Source organism: Salmo salar, chromosome ssa10 (assembly GCF_905237065.1).
Source record: "Salmo salar chromosome ssa10, Ssal_v3.1, whole genome shotgun sequence".
Classification (NCBI taxonomy): domain Eukaryota; kingdom Metazoa; phylum Chordata; class Actinopteri; order Salmoniformes; family Salmonidae; genus Salmo; species Salmo salar.
In genome coordinates this window covers 71892373-71910456 of record NC_059451.1, presented here as the reverse complement: position 1 = coordinate 71910456, position 18084 = coordinate 71892373, and positions in this window count along the sequence as shown.

Genomic DNA, 18084 nt, shown 5'->3' with positions numbered 1-18084 from the left:
ATTTATTTGGTTTCAAATTTGCCGCTCTTGAAATGCACCTGCTGTTGATAGGGTGCACCACGGGTGGCACGCTAGCGTCCCACATAGCCCCTAAGGAGTACCTGGGATAGGATATAGTAATCCTTCTAACCCCCCCCCCCAAAAAAAGATATAGATGTACTATTGTAAAGTGGTTGTTCCACTGGATATCATAAGGTGAATGCACCAATTTGTAAGTCGCTCTGGATAAGAGCGTCTGCTAAATGACGTAAATGTAAATGTAAAAAATATTATCATTGGGATTGAAAATTCTCATGACAGAGACCCAGGGTCTCGAGCTTAATGACGAGTTTTGAGGGTACTATGGCGTTAAATGCTGAGCTGTAATTGATAAACAGCATTCTTACATAGGTATTCCTCTTGTCCAGATGGGTTAGGGCAGTGTGATTGCGATTGCGTTGTACGTGGACCTATTGGTGGCGGTAAGCAAATTGAAGTGGGTCTAGGGTGTCAGGTAGGGTGGAGGTGATATGATCCTTGACTAGTCTCTCAAAGCACTTCATGATGGCGGACGTGAGTGCTATTGTCACGTTCTGGCCAGTATAAGGGTTAATTGTCATTTTAGTTTGGTCAGGACGTGGCAGAGGGTATTTGTTTTATGTGGTTCAGGGTGGTGTGTTAGTTAGGAGGGCGTTTGATTTATTATTCCGGGGTTTTTGGGCACTGTTCCTTGTTTACGTATTTCTATGTTGATCTAGTTAGTTGTATGTCTATGTTTGGTTAATTGGGGTGGACTTCCAATTGAAGGCAGCTGTGTGGTGTTGCCTTTGATTGGAAGTCCTATATTAGTTGGGTGTGTTTGTCTGTTTAATTGTGGGAGATTGTTCTGAGTTTAGCCTTGTGCCTTGCCAGACTGTCTGTTAATCGTTCGTTCTCTTGTTTTTGTTATTTTGGTGTTCATTTTGGAATTTATTCAAAGTCAAGATGAGCATACATATACCTGCGGCATTTTGGTCCTCCTTAAACAACGACAACCGTGACAGCTATGGGGCGATAGTCGTTTAGCTCAGTTACCTTAGCTTTGTTGGGAACAGTAACAATGGTGGCCCTCCTGAAGCATGTGGTAACAGCAGACTGGGATAGGGATTGATTGAATATGTCCGTAAACACACCAGCCAGCTGTACTTGTCCTCTTGCTCAGTTGTGCACCGGGTAGAAACAGACTTCAGTTTCTTGGCAATTTCTCGCATGGAATAACCTTAATTTCTAAGAACAAGTAATGACGGACGAGTTTCAGAAGAAAGGTCTTTGTTTCTGGCCATAATACTGCACAGTTGCTTAGGAGCTAGAAGCAGACTTGCCCTATGTGTCGGCGCCATCTTGCTGACATGCTAAACATTTTGGGACTATATCAACAATTGACTGATGAAACAAATACCAAAACTTTTTGGGTGGAATATTCCTTTAAGCAATAAGGCAGGGGTATTCAACTCTTACCCTATGAGGTCCGGAGCCTGCTGGCATTCGGTTCTACCCGATAAAAAACAGTGGAACTGGCTTTGAGGTAAAGAGTTGAGTTTTAGGGCAATAAGGATTAGCGTGTGATAAAACCGCCCTTAGGAGGGAGTTATCACACAAGAATTCCCGGGTTTGAGGGCCTTACGGCTTTTGTAAAACGGTTTCTGTTTTTTTTTTAAATGTATTTGAATGAGTAAATTTGTTTTATTTCATCCTTCCACCAGAAAGTCCGTTTTTAGTTCTGATGTTCTGAAGTTTCTAACCAAACAGGCCGGTCGTTAATTCTATTATTCTGTTTTGCCCAGTTATTAATGCTATTAATTCTATTAATGCCATGTTCCTATGCTAAACAAATCATTGGCATGTAGCTAGCTAGCAAAGGTTCAATGATGATGGTAGACAAACACTTAAATAAAAAAGGATTTAATAAATAATTTATGAATAGGCAACAAAAACTTCAGCAGAACTTTTTATAAATAGGCAACAACTAGCTGATTGTTGAGTCTATAGGATAGTTATAGAGGATAGCTAGGCTAACGTTAATTCTCCTTTGCTAGCTAGTTAGCCAACTAAAGCTAACACACAATCACATCAAGCAGGTGAAATGACAGAAAACAATGTGCATTTTGTTTGTTTTACCATCGCTTCTATTTCCAATTCTTTGCATACATCCATTATAATGATCCTGATAAATTAATTTGCCTGGATCAGAGAAGCTGTCAGTCTCATTACGTTCATATGCATGGCATGGTGGAGATAGGGAAAAAACTGCAACATGCTGCTCAGGTCAAATAGGCACACAGCGAATCTTATAAAGTTGCAGCGAACCCCCTAAAGTTGCGGTGACTTTATATTCACACAGCTTCTAAGGACATAAACAGTTATCATAGAAAATGACATAATTAGTCATGCTATCCCGTGTTTTACTGTTTAAGGAATTGTCTCTTGTTATATGCTAGTGTTTCTTCTAACTTGATACAAACTTGTGTTTGTGGGATTTAGTTAGAAGACTGGGCGTATCGCTATGGTCTGCTTGGGTTCGACCGCAGCATGTGGTGTCCCTGTGGGTTTACTATCTACAGAAAGTCACATGTATGTAAACTTGCAGAACGGAGCACATTATAGTGTTTTGCTGTTGTGAATGCAGTTAGACGGTTGAGCCCTCGGGCTATCAACCTTGTGCTATCTTAAATCTGCACAGACAACTAATTGCCTTTTTTACACTATCTGCTGACTGCCACGTATACAAAGAGGATGTGCTTCTCTATAAAAGCTTTGAACCGGCACTGTTCGTTGAGCTTTTCAACTATGCACTGTTGAGTGGATAGTTGATTCTCCATTTTTGCAAATCGTATAATAAAGTGTTGTTTGAAAGAATCTGCAGTCTCTCTTCCAATAGAATTGCTACCACAATTTGGCGACGAGGATGGACGGCTAACTCTGCTTGCTGATTGCTCCCAAGGAGACCGAAGGTATAACTGTGCATGCAGGAGCTGCGTTAGATGTGGCTCAGGGAGTGTCAGTGAGTGGATACACCATTCCGAACAGATAAATTGAGGGTGAGATTGATTTTCTTAAACATCATAGAAAATCCTGTTCTGAGAACAGGTTGTGCACATTGTCTTTGTTGTAGCAAATACACCCCTAGTTAGAAACTTTGTTGTAGCAGAATAGGGAAAGTCCTTCAAGTAATTCTAGGGCAAACATCCTGTTGAAGCAGGGTGACCCTGTAGGAGCATGGGACATCTCCGATTGGGATCTTTTTGTTGAAGCAGAAGTATCCTGCTTAGAGACAGGGGTTGTGTTTTTCTCTGTTGAAGCAGAGAAGTAGCCATGGGATGATATGACACTGTCACGTCCTGACCAGTATAGGGGTTATTTGTTATTGTAGTTTGGTCAAGACGTGGCAGGGGGTATTTGGTTTATATGGTTCGGGGTGTGTGTCTATGTAAAGGGGTGTTTGATTTATGTATTCCGGGGTTTTTGGGCACTGTTCTATGTTAGTGTATTTCTATGTTCTGTCTAGTATAGTCTATTTCTATGTTTAGTTTATTGGGGTTGGACCTTCAATTGGAAGCAGCTGGTTATCGTTGCTTCTGATTGAAGGTCCAATAAGTAGGAGTTTGTTTTCATGGGTTTTTGTGGGAGATTGTGCCGTGTATAGCTTTGTGCCTTACCGGCCTGTTATTCGGCGTTGTGTTTGTTTGTGTACGTGTTTGTTTTGGTTTACCTTCTTTGTCCTTAATAAAAAGAAGATGAGTGCACATATTCCTGCTGCGTTTTGGTCCACTCTACCCTACGACAACCGTGACAGACAGGGTTACGAGTTCTATGATTCCAGGGCACAATCCTGAGATAGAAATAATAAAATATTCCTGCAGGTAAAAAAAAAAGTTCAAAAATAAAAAAAGAAACATTGTAGAAGAAAATGAATTAGTCAGTGTACTTGTAAAACAGTTGGTTATGATTGAAACCAGCTATACATTTAAACCCAACGCGGAAAAGTGCACAGGAGAAACTACCATGTGTGTACAACATTTAAAATTGCATGGAATAATTACAAAAGAAGAAATTACTCTTTTCAAATTGTAAGAAAGGAACACGTTCCTATCCAAATACTGTTGTTTGTGTGTTTGTGTCTAAGTGTGTTTATAGACAGAGAATGATAAGAAAAGGAGAAACAGGGATGATGATGATAATGACTGTTACAACTGTGGAACTTTGCTTGTTACAACTGTGGAAAAGAGGGACATTCCACTAGAAAGTGTACAAACCCAAGTAAACAGAGGGCAGCGGGGGAAGGTTGGAAAACCTAATAAAGAATTCAGATGCTATTGTGAGTTGGCATAAAATAAAAAAAATAAAAATCTAAAGGTCTATACATCAGCGTTTTGATGTCACCTTAATATAAACAGAAAAAACTGGTACAACCAAGATTAGTAGATTAGTAGGATAACCGGACTAACCGTACTATTTGTGAAGTAAATGGAGTATGTAGTATGCTTATTGGTCATAAATACACATTCATTGCTTTAACTAATTATGACAAATGTTAAGAAAATGTTGTGCAATGTTATAAAGTAATGGCTTGAGCATGCTTTTGGTGCACAGTCGATAGATCGCTGGACTTCAGGCAAGAAGATTGATGGTTCGAAACCTGCTCCCTGCTTGTTTCATTTGAAGCGTGCACAGTTTATTATTTGGTTTATATTGCCCATTCATTGTCAGTTAGAGACACAGTAGTGCATTGGGACCCAAAAGCATAATCAGTGCTCTAACACCCCCTTGGTCATTAGGGCAAATCTGGTCAGTGATTGGATGGGGGGTTTTCACACCTAGCTCGGCTATAAGACTATTCTTTAGTAAAGGTTGAATAGTCTATTGTTCAGCTATTAGCCCCCATCCCCAACTTCCAACTAATGGATGTATTTTTGTCGAGAGCAAAACTTTTTTATTTTCAATCAAAAATAATTGTTCTGAAAGCAAAAATGAGGCTTCAAAGTAAAAAAAATTTTTGCAATCAAACATTTTGTAATAGAGCCGAAGTCGATGCCCCTCCTTGTTCGGGCGGTGCTCGGCGGTCGACGTCACCGGTCTTCTAGCCATCATTGATCCATTTTTCATTTTCCATTGGTTTTGTCTTGTCTTTCTACCCACCTGGTTCCAATCCCATTCATTATATGTTGTGTATTTAACCCTCTGTTTCCCCTCATGTCCTTGTCAGAGATTGTTTGTTGTTATGTGCTCGTGTTGTTGGATTGGTGCGCGATGGGTTATTGTACCCATGTTTATTTTATTATGTACTTTGGTTTTGGAGTTTGTTTTTACTTTATTAAACTACTCCAGTTACACCAAGTTTGATTCTCCTGCGCCTGACTTCCCTGCCACATACACACACGATGTGACAAGAGCACATCGTGTGTGCTCAGTTGGTAGAGCATGGTGTTTGCAACGCCAGCATGGTGTGTGCAATGCCAGGGTTGTGGGTTCGATTCCCACGGGGGGCCAGTCCAAAAAAATGTATGAAATGTATGCATTCACTACTGTAAGTTGCTCTGGATAAGAGCATCTGCTAAATGACTCAAATGTAAAAAAAAAAAAAAGAGCACAAAATGTATACAAATATTTTGAGAACAAAAAATGTATTTGAAAACAAAGCTCCAATTTAATTTCGCTATCAACCACCCTCCATTTTGGCAATTTTGAGTGTCAGTGTGGCTACAACCAATACTGTTCAGCCTTTCTTTGCAACATAAAGGAAGTCATTGCGGACACCTACGAAGAAGGATTGTGTGATGATGGCATCTCAGGTAAGCAGCACTGGGTGTTCTTCCGTCCAACTCTTACATAGCTAGTAGTTAGCTCCTACGATTCAGTATCGGTTCATAACATTCTACTATATTACATACATACATACATACATACATACATACATACATACATACATACATACATACATACCGTAGAAGGATAAATCATGCAATTATTATTCTCAAGCTAACCAAAAGCATTTAGCTACGAGCGCCTGTACTCGCCAATTTCAGTTGAATTAATCTAACTTTCTTTCATAGCAACTCATAAGTAGGCCATATCCTATTTCTTTCATAATCGATATATAATCATATTTCATGACAGTGTAACGGTTAGCTTTTTTTACAGAAGGATGAAAGAACACAATATGTCTGTCAGGGAATGCTATTCTGATATGTCAGATGAAGAGTTAGACCAGAAAGTCAGTGCCATTAAAGCAAGGATGCCCCATGCAGGCTTTAGAATGGTCAAAGGAAGTCTCAGAGCAATGGGCCATCGTGTACAATGGCAAAGAGTTAGGGAGTCTTTGCAGCGTGTGATAGTGCAGGTATCATTGCCAGAATGATCCAGCTTTGTTGCATTGCTCAGCAAAAATACTCTGTTCCTGCTCCCCTGTCTCTCGTCCACATTGATACAAATCATAAATTGATAAGGTACTAAGATGTATAATGTCTCCATCAAATCTAAGAATTGATTTTAACTTTTATATTCTTACTTATTCATAGACACATTTTCAATTATGTATGAAATTGGACTTGTTCTTCATCATCTGGCAATACATAAATAATGAAGCAGGTTAATAGGTTAGACATTTCACTTTTGATTCCAATGCTTTTTTTCAAGATACAACAGGTAAGTATGTATATTATTTTGTATACATATTGCATATTTCCCATCACCTAATGAACAACCACAATATCAGTCTGGTGTTAAGCTTTCTGTGCTGTATTGACATATCATGAAAATGACATCTGCTGCTTTAGATTGAACGGTCATATCTCAGTTACTGTTTTCATATCTACAAAAAATGTACTATTTTCTTTACTTTCAGAGTGCGAGCTGATCAAGGGGTCGATAATGAAGATATTGCCAGATGTTTACTGTCCGAGAAACAGACCGTGAAAGCTTTATTGCTGGCAAAAGAGTCCATAACCAGAGGTAATTAAACTGTTCTGTGTTCTTTCTCTTCCTCTCTGCCTGTCTTGTTGTACATGGAACCTGTCTCGTATGCACAGTTTGGAGGAAGGATACCTTGACCTGTCGAATTCTATCCACCTCTTCTGTGTGGGATATGTGTTCCTACCTCGTCTGCGGGCAGATCTGCAGCATTTCACAGAGAGTTGGAATAATCACCCTTTAAGTACAGAGGCGAACCTGATACCTCACCAGCTGTGGTATATCGGAATGCTTCAAACACCTGTGCACATTTTTGTTTTTTCCTTAACACTATACAGCTGATTCAAATGATCAAGTCATCATCAAGCTTCAAGTCTAATAATGACATTATCTTCTATTGTTTGTCCTCATGTGTCTGTTTTTCAGCATAAAGTACTTTGTATGCACTTAGTGTGGACACCAGGTGAGACCACACACACACACACAATAACAGTCTATCTCCTTCACTTCATCCCTCTCCCCCTTCTCCCTAAATCCTCTAGGTTATATCAGCTATGTTGGTGAACCCCTCCGAAATCTGAACTGGCTGACACAGAGGGCACAGCATGATCATAGGTGAGCGGTCCCTTGGTCGGGTCAACAGGAAGTGTTATTAAAGAGATGTTTTACATTGAAATACAGATAGAGATGTAGTAGTCCCAGAGTTAATGATCCAAGGTCAGTTTTGCATTTCACCTCCTGATGATTATGATGACTGACCGTGTTAGAATAAAAGTAACAAGGCTTAACCATGCTCTCTCTCTATCCATCTGTCTCTCTTCTGCAGGTAAGTTTTGATGTGAGAGAGGAAGCCAGTCACGTCATCGCCACCTCACCCGCTCTTAAGATAACCTTCGGGCCAACTGTGGGCCCAAGGCTGGTTAGGAGACACCGCTAGAGACACTGTAATTGTGATGAACTGAGAGAATATTAGAGTAGCACTGTAATTCATGAATCATATGCTGTCTGCCTCTGTTCTTACCTCTTTCCTTTTCTGTCTTTTACACCTCTCTCCCCACCTCGTCTTTCTTCCTCGTTTTATAATGCACACCATATGTGCATTGAAGTACAGATTGAACTTGTATTTATATAATATTACAATTATCATAATTATAACACATCTTTATCTGTTTGTAACACCTGGATAATGAACTTCTTTCAATAAAGTGTTTCACATTCTCCACTGGTTGAAATTAAGTATCTCATTGAAGTACTATCCTGTGTCCTCAGATTAATGCAGATGAAGGGAGTAAGATGTGCATAGTTTTTTTCTGTGTATATGAATTACAAATCAGACTTTACTTAAATAATGTTTCTAGTCCATAGTTACAATGTATAATCATTGATGTCCAAGGAGCAGGAGTGGTAAACACTGAAGTGTATAATTATAATACATACACGCAGACACAGCATCATTCAAAGAATGAAGTTTGATACAACTGGTATTGGATTTAACTGAAAAAGAATGTCTAACAGAGATTCATACTTGAACCAGACCTTTATTTGCCAAGGAAGAGTAAATTATCAGAGAATATATTCAATGTACCGGCTAGAATGTGGGGAGCTCATGCGTGGTAATAACTACAGTACATGTACATAGGACTTGCATCCTTGGCACATTAAAGTTATTATATTCCACTCAATCCATAGGTTTCATTAATGCCATTCTGTCACGGCTGTCTGAAGAATGGGACCAAGGTGCAGCATATGTATCGTTCCACATATTTTATTGAACTGTGAAACTATGCAAGATACACAAATAAACTAAAGAACAAAAACAACAAACCGCGACGAAGAGGTGCAACATACACTAACCTCTCTAGGGTAGGGGGCAGTATTTGCACGGCCAGATAAAAAACGTACCCGATTTAATCTGGTTATTACTACTGCCCAGAAACTAGAATATGCATATAATTGTTTGATTTGGATAGAAAAGACCCTAAAGTTTCTAAAACTGTTTGAATGGTGTCTGTGAGTATAACAGAACTCATATGGCAGGCAAAAACATGAGAAGATTCCTTACAGGAAGTGCCCTCTCTGACCATTTCTTGGCCTTCTACACTCTCTTTATTGAAAACTGAGGATCTCTGCTGTAACGTGACACTTCCTACGGCTCCCATAGGCTCTCAGAAGGCGGCAAAACGTTGAATGATGCCTTTGCAGGCCATGGCTGAAAAACAGTAGCGCATTTGGATAGTGGTCGATCAGAGAACAATGAGACTGGGGGCGCGTGCACGAGCCGACACCATGTTTTTATTTTTTCGTCTTTGAACGAAAACAGGGTTTCCCGGTCGGAATATTATCGCTTTTTTACAAGAAAAATCGCATAAAAATTGATTTTAAACAGCGGTTGACATGCTTCCAAGTACGGTAATGGAATATTTCTAATTTTTTTGTCACGAAACGCATCGGGCGCGTCACCCTTCGGATAGTGTCTTGAACGCACGAACAAAACAGAGGATATTTGAAAAAACCAACATTTGTTATTGAAGTAGAAGTCCTGGGAGTGCATTCTGACGAAGAACAGCAAAGGTAATCCAATTTCTATTATAGTAAATCTGAGTTTGGTGAGGTCCAAACTTGGTGGGTGTCAAAATAGCTAGCCCGTGATGGCGAGCTATCTACTCAGAATATTGCAAAATGTGCTTTTGCCGAAAAGCTATTTTAAAATCGGACATAGCGATTGCATAAAGGAGTTCTGTATCTATAATTCTTAAAATAATTGTTATGTTTTTTGTGAACGTTTAAAACATGCATGTATTGTATAACATAATGTCCTAGGATTGTCATCTGATGAAGATCATCAAAGGTTAGTGCTGCATTTAGCTGTGGTTTGGGTTTATGTGACATTATATGCTAGCTTGAAAAATGGGTGTCTGATTATTTATGGCTGGGTACTCTGCTGACATAATTTTATGTTTTGCTTTCATTGTAAAGCCAGTTTTGAAATCGGACAGTGTGGTTAGATTAACCTCTCTGGGCTATTACTTCAATTTCTCAAACATATGACTATTTTACACCATTTTAAAGACAAGACTCTCGTTAATCTAACCACACTGTCCGATTTCAAAAAGGCTTTACAACGAAAGCAAAACATTAGATTATGTCAGCAGAGTACCCAGCCAGAAATAATCAGACACCCATTTTTCAAGCTAGCATATGTCACATAAACCCAAACCACAGCTAAATGCAGCACTAACCTTTGATGATCTTCATCAGATGACAATCCTAGGACATTATGTTATACAATACATGCATGTTTTGTTCAATCAAGTTCATATTTATATCAAAAAACAGCTTTTTACATTAGCATGTGACGTTCAGAACTAGCATACCCCCGCAAACTTCCGGTGAATTTACTAAATTACTCACGATAAACGTTCACAAAAAACATAACAATTATTTTAAGAATTATAGATACAGAACTCCTTTATGCATTCGCTTTGCCAATTTTAAAATAGCTTTTCGGTGAAAGCACATTTTGCAATATTCTGAGTAGATAGCCCGGCATCACAGGGCTAGCTATTTAGACACCCACCAAGTTTAGCCCTCACCAAAGTCAGATTTACTATAAGAAAAATGTTATTACCTTTGCTGTTCTTCGTCAGAATGCACTCCCAGGACTTCTACTTCAATAACAAATGTTGGTTTGGTTCAAAATAATCCATAGTTATGTTCAAATATCCTCTGTTTTGTTCGTGCGTTCAAGACACTATCCGAAAGGGTAAAGAAGGGTGATGCGCCCGACGCGTTTCGTGACAAGAAATGTCTAAATATTCCATTACCGTACTTCGAAGCATGTCAACCGCTGTTTAAAATCAATTTTTATGCCATTTTTCTCGTAAAAAAGCGATAATATTCCGACCGGGAAACCGTGTTTTAGTTCAAAGAGAGAGAAAATTAAAACATGGGGTCGCCTCGTGCATGCGCCTCAGTCTCATTGTCCTCTGATAGACCACTATCCAAAGGCGCTAATGTTTTTCAGCCAGGGGCTGCAAAGACATCATTCAGCTTTTTCCTGGGTTCTGAGAGCCTATGGGAGCCGTAGGAAGTGTCACGTTACAGCAAAGATCCTACATTTTCAATAAAGAGAGTCAAGAAGCCCAAGGAATGGTCAGAGAGGGCACTTCCTGTACAGAATCTTCTCAGGTTTTTGCCTGCCATATGAGTTCTGTTATACTCACAGACACCATTCAAACAGTTTTAGAAACTTTAGGGTGTTTTCTATCCAAACCCAATAATTATATGCATATTCTAGTTTCTGGGCAGTAGTAATAACCAGATTAAATCGGGTACGTTTTTTATCCGGCCGTGTAAATACTGCCCCCTAGCCCTAACACGTTAATGAGAGTCTTGTCTTTAAAATGGTGTAAAATAGTCATATGTTTGAGAAATTGAAGTAATAGCATTTCTAAGGTATTTGAATATCGCACCACGGGATTCCACTGGCTGTTGAGTAGGTGGGACGATTTCGTCCCACATACCCTAGAGAGGCTAACTCAAAAACAATCTCCCACAAACCCAGGTGGGAAAAACAACAACTTAAATATGATCTCCAATTAGAGACAACGATGACCAGCTGCCTCCAATTGGAGATAATCCCCCCAAAAAACAACATAGAAATACAAGAACTAGAACATAACAACATAGAAAATCTAAACTAGAAAACCCCCTGTCACGCCCTGACCTACTCTACCATAGAAAATAACAGCTTTCTATGGTCAGGACGTGACACATTCAGACTTGAAGTTGATACAACAACTGTGATAGCTGAGGTTCATAGATAGGTTCTGAACTAATATTCATACCAAACGTTTTAGGGTCCATAGACAAATCGGCTACATACTGTAGCTAGCTACACATCCATAGACATGCAGTTATTTTTATCCTCCACTACACAATCAGCAAGTAAATAGTTAGCTAGCTATGTTACTTAAGCTGCATTGCACGGCAAGGCAAGCTTACACAATTGTACATTCAATTTGCAGTAAATGCTTTAGCTAGCTAGATTCTTTACATCCACTGTTTCCCAAGACGACAGCCCGGTTTGCTGGTTTTCTCAAGAGTCCCTAAAACATTAAACAACACAAATTACAATGTCATACTCATGTCATTACACCAGCTAGCTAGCTGGCTAATGTTAGCTAGTCAGCTAACTTGCTAAATAGCGATTTTTGTAAATGAACTTTATGACAAAAATATGCACAATCATTTGTCTCTACATTAACTAACATATTCCTCTCAAATGTACATGTTTAGCTTGACTCATTATGACATAACTACTTACATTTGCTTCCCCCGTAATGTTTTGCCATCTTTGCTGAAGAAAGTCACCAGGGATGGGTGGCTCGCATTAAATTTGTCATTGGAACCACTCGATATGATTGGTCATATAAAAACCTTGGGACCCAAATGCTTAATGAGTGCTCTAACTCCCCCTTGTGATGGTCTGGAGCAATGAAGCCGTGACGCTGGGTACCTCTAAGGTCCCATGGTGTAAGCTCGCAACTTTTAAAGGAGGAACCACTGTATGTTTTGATCGTAGGTTTGAAACCTGTTATCAACATGTATATTGCGGGGGTAGTGTAAAAAATACCGAAGCGTAGTGTGTGGGGCTGTTGGTCATTCGAAAAGTGAGTGTAGGGGCAATATTGGCTAAATTTATGACAGAAAGTTTGGGGAATTTACTTACCCTAACCAATGAAACTACAAACGCTTATGGGATGTTCTCCGCCCGGGTAATACATTTAAATAAAATAGCCCATACGGCTTGAAATTATATTTTTTTCTGCAGTAAGAGTTAGGGAGAATTAACACGGAATGTAGACAACTTGTAATGACGTAAAAAAAATAATTAAGGTTTCCATCAAATTAAACATCATTGCGAAGCAAATGTGATGTATTGAAGGAATTTCATTATGTCACAAGGGAAAATATAATCTGCTTTTATTGACCTTGCCAGATCTGTTTCCAAATCAATTAATGTTGATTCAGCTCGTTGACTGCTAAATCCCCTTTGCGCATGTGAAATCTTTGCAAAGAAACACTTAGATGAACTTTATGGCTATTTTCTTGTAATTGTGTCATTATTATGTGGCAGATGTTAAGACTACAAACCATTATAATTGGTTTATTTGCGGGATTTACCGGTTATTTCAATAGCATTGGGTCTATGTTACTGACTGTTTGTTTTTAATATTTTCATCGAGCAATGTGACCAAAAACACAGACCACACAGACATTTCAGCTCAGCTTCTTCCACCTTTATGGCCTGGTTCTAAATGAACAATTGGCCAGCTATTCTTTGTACTGGTCTAACAAAGGGTATTAGAATATCGTAAACTCAAGTTACTTTAGCTTGACCATAACAGTTATAAATTATAGAGCACAGGATGTGGCCAATTAGAAAGTAGTCAAAGCACTGCTTGAGACGATAAGCCTAATGCCTCTCATAATGGATCGATTGAACAAATGTATTTCTGGAGAAACTTAATTGGTGGGCTAGTAAATGGACAGAGAATAAGGGAGATTTAATGTCAATCTGTCCACTCTGTGGTGTGTATGCTAAGCTATGTAAATAACATTTACGTACTCATTTTCATGCTTCCTTACCTTTCAACTACTATTCCCACTCCCTCCACCCTCTCTCTTCATCCCAGTCCATCAACCTTCTGTCTCTCACCTTTTATGCCAACAGATTGTGCTCCATTAGCTATGAGCAGCCACATCTAAAGCTGTGTGGGCTGTGTCACTGTCCATTATAAAGATGCATGGGTAGGAGAGGGCTTTTCACTGTAGCTTAGTCTGAGCAGCCCTCAGAGACCTGGTGGTTTAATACAGACCCAACATGGCTGCCCTCTGCACCACTGTAACACATGGGCTGAGACGGCAACTGTGAATTGTCATCATGAAGCTCTCACGAAATCATTGCCTTTCAGTCCTTCACAGATGGGGAGCACTTATAATAACTATTTCAGTTGTGTTCTTCACTTACAAAATATTTATATAAAATTGGAAACAATTGAACTGTTGTCTTTCTTTTTGTGTCAACAAAGTATGAGGATACATTACCTACCACGTAAATGGAATTGTGTAAAGATCTGTGCAACGTATTATGTATTATGTGACAAATTGTTACCTGAACTTATTTAGGCTTGCCATAAGGAAGGGGTTGAATACTTATTGACAAAAATATTTCACACGCAGAGAGAGAGAGACAGAGAGGGAGAGAGAGACACACACAAAAATAACGTGAGAGAACCTTCCCAAGTTCTCTCACGTCACCCCGCTCCTCCGCACACTCCACTGGCTTCCAGTTGAAGCTCACATCTGCTACAAGACCATGGTGCTTGCCTACGGAGCTGTGAGGGGAACGGCACCTCTGTACCTTCAGGCTCTGATCAGTCCCTACACCCAAACAAGGGCACTGCGTTCATCCACCTCGAGCCTGCTCGCCTCCCTACCTCTGCGGAAGCACAGTTCCCGCTCAGCCCAGTCAAAACTGTTCGCTGCTCTGGAACCCCAATGGTGGAACAAGCTCCCTCACGACGCCAGGACAGCGGAGTCAATCACCACCTTCCGTAGACACCTGAAACCCCACCTCTTTAAGGAATACCTGGGATAGGATTAAGTAATCCTTCTAACCCTCCCCCCCAAAAAAGATATAGATGTACTATTGTAAAGTGGTTGTTCCACTGGATATCATAAGGTGAATGCACCAAATTGTAAGTCTCCTAAATTATGTAAATGTAAATGTAAAAATACCATATTTCTCCAGTGTGCCCCCTGTATTGCATTCATTTAAATGTAGTTGTGTTGTGGCAGAGTTGAGTAAGGTAGAGGTTGCAGGAGGGCAGTCAGTGATTATAGAGAAGCAGCTCCTCCAAGGGACCTTCATCTAACCTATTCCATAATTTGTCACATTTGTATCGTGACCTGCTGTGTGTACGCGCGTGCGCATTTAAATTCTCACCGCATTTTCTCTATTTAGCATTTATTAGGATCCCCGTCTTCCTGGGGTCCAAACAGGAATAAAACAATTATATCACAACAAAACAAAACAATAGACTACATCATAAATAAAACACTTCATACAAGACATTACATTATTACAAATGAACAAAATACAATTTACAATATTACAATACAATATTACAGTGTGTGTTGGAGTATGTGTGTGTATGTGTCTCTTCAAAGCCCATGTTGTGCAGGGATGTGTTGTTTTATCTGTTTTTTAAATCAGATTTTACTGCTCGCTTGAGTTACATTTTGTGGAAGAGAGCTCCATGTAGTCATGGCTCTATGTAGTACTGTGCATTTCCCAAACTCTGTTCTGGACTTGGGGACTGTGAAGAGACCCCTAGTTGTATGTCTTGTGGGGTATGTATGGGTGTCTGAGCTGTTTGATAGCTGTTTGAAGAGACAGTTCGGTGCTTTCAGTACCTCTCACAAAGACGATGCAGTCAATCTCTCCTCTACTTTGAGCTAGGAGAGATTGACATGAATGTTATTGATATTTGCCCTCCTTGTACATTTAAGGGCCACCCGTGCTGCTCTGTTCTGGGCCAACCGTAATTTGCCTACATCCTTCTTTGTGGCACTTGACCATATAACTGGGCAGTAGTAAAGGTGTGATAAAAGTAGGGCCAGTAGAACTTGTTTGTTGATTGTGATGTCAAGAAAGCAGAGCAGCGCTTTATCACAGACAGACCTCTCCCCATCTTAGCTACTGTGCATCTTAGCTGTATGTGGACTCATCTTGACTCATCTATATGGACGAATGTTGGTACTGTACATGTTTCTACTCACAGCCCCGTCTTTCCATTAAGAGCCACAATGCATTAGTGAATCCCCAAACACAATCACACTATTTTATGAAACTGTCACGCCCTGACCTTAGAGAGACGTTTTATTTCCTCTAGTTTAATTAGGTCAGGGTGTGATGTGGGGTGGGCAATCTAGTTTTTGTATTTCTTTGTTTTGGCCGAGTATGGTTTCCAATCAGAGGCAGCTGTCTATCGTTGTCTCTGATTGGGAATCATAATTAGGCAGCCCTTTTTCCCTCCTTCAGTTGTGGGATGTTGTTTTTGTACAGCTCAGTGAAAGCCTGCAGAACGTGACGTTCGGTTTACTTAGTTTTTTGTTTTGGTTTAGTGTTCTGAGTTATAATAAAAATTAATCATGAGCACTTACCACGCTGCACCTTGGTCTCCTCTCTACGACGTACGTCACAGAAACACAACACTGTGCTATCTATAGCCTACTGCAGGACCAATCAGTCACACCTTTGTGCAGTATAGTCAGGCATGATAGACCTATCCAAAATTTTGTCAACTCCGAAATAACTTGGCTGTCAACCAAACAAGTGCAATACTGAAGTCTAATAAGATGAAGTGAGATGTTGTGGTCGATACAGGAAAAAATTGTAAAGAGCCTTCTATAAAGCACCAAAAAGGGATCTGCTATCATTACGAGCCAAATAAAACTTATTTGTGCCTTCAGAAAGTATTTCACACCTCTTGACTTGTTCCACATTTTGTTGTGTTACAGCCTGAATTTAAAATTGATAAAATTGAGATTTGTTGTCACTGGCCTACAATACCATATGTCAAAGTGGAATTATGTTTAAAAAATTTTTTTAAAATTAATACAAAATTAAAATCTGAAATATTTTTTGTCAATAAGTATTCAACCCCTTCCTTATGGCAAGCCTAGATAAGTTCAGGTAACAATTTGCTGTGTGCAATAATAGTGTTTAATATGAATTTTGAATGACAGCCTCATCTTCGTATCCCACACATACAATTATCTGTAAGGTCCCTCAGTTGAGCAGTGAATTTCAAACACAGAGGATTCAACCACAATGACCGGGGAGGTTTTCCAATGCCTCACAAAGAAGTGCACCAATTGGAAGATGGTTAATAAAATAAAAATAAACAGACATTGAATATCCCATTGATCATGTTGAAGTTGATAATTACACTTTGGATGGTGTATCAACTATAAAGATACAGGAGTCCTTCCTAACTCAGTTGCCGGAAACGAAGGAAACCACTCAGGGATTTTGTCATGAGGCCAATGGTGATTTTAAAACATTTACAGAGTTTAACCTGTTAGGGCTAGGGGGCAGTATTTACACGGCCGGATAAAAACATACCCGATTTAATCTGGTTATTACTACTGCCCGGAAACTAGAATATGCATATAAGTATTGGCTTTGGATAGAAAACACCCTAAAGTTTCTAAAACTGTTTGAATGGTGTCTGTGAGTATAACAGAACTCATATGGCAGGCAAAAACCTGAGAAGATTCCTTACAGGAAGTGGCCTGTCTGACCATTCCTTGAGCTTCTTGACTCTTTTTATTGAAAACTTAGGATCTTTGCTGTAACGTGACACTTCCTACGGCTCCCATAGGCTCTCAGAACCCGGGAAAAAGCTGAATGATGTCGAGGCAGCCCCTGGCTGAAAAACATTAGCGCCTTTGGATAGTGGTCGGTCAGAGTACTATGAGACTGAGGCGCGTGCACGAGGCGACCCCATGTTTTTATTTTCTCTCTCTTTGTACTAAAACACAGATTCCCGGTCGGAATATTATCGCTTTTTTACGAGAAAAATGGCATAAAAATTGATTTTAAACAGCGGTTGACATGCTTCGAAGTACGGTAATGGATTATTTCGATTTTTTTTGTCACGAAACGCGTCAGGCACGTCACCGTTCTTTACCCTTTCGGATAGTGTCTTGAACGCACGAACAAAACGCCGCTATTTCGATATAACTATGGATTATTTTGAACCAAACCAACATTTGTTATTGAAGTAGAAGTCCTGGGAGTGCATTCTGACGAAGAACAGCAAAGGTAATAACATTTTTCTTATAGTAAATCTGACTTTGGTGAGGGCTAAACTTGGTGGGTGTCTAAATAGCTAGCCCTGTGATGCCGGGCTATCTACTTAGAATATTGCAAAATGTGCTTTCACCGAAAAGCTATTTTAAAATCGGACATAGCGAGTGCATAGAGGAGTTCTGTATCTATAATTCTTAAAATAATTGTTATGTTTTTTGTGAACGTTTATCGTGAGTAATTTAGTAAATTCACCGGAAGTTTACGGGGGTATGCTA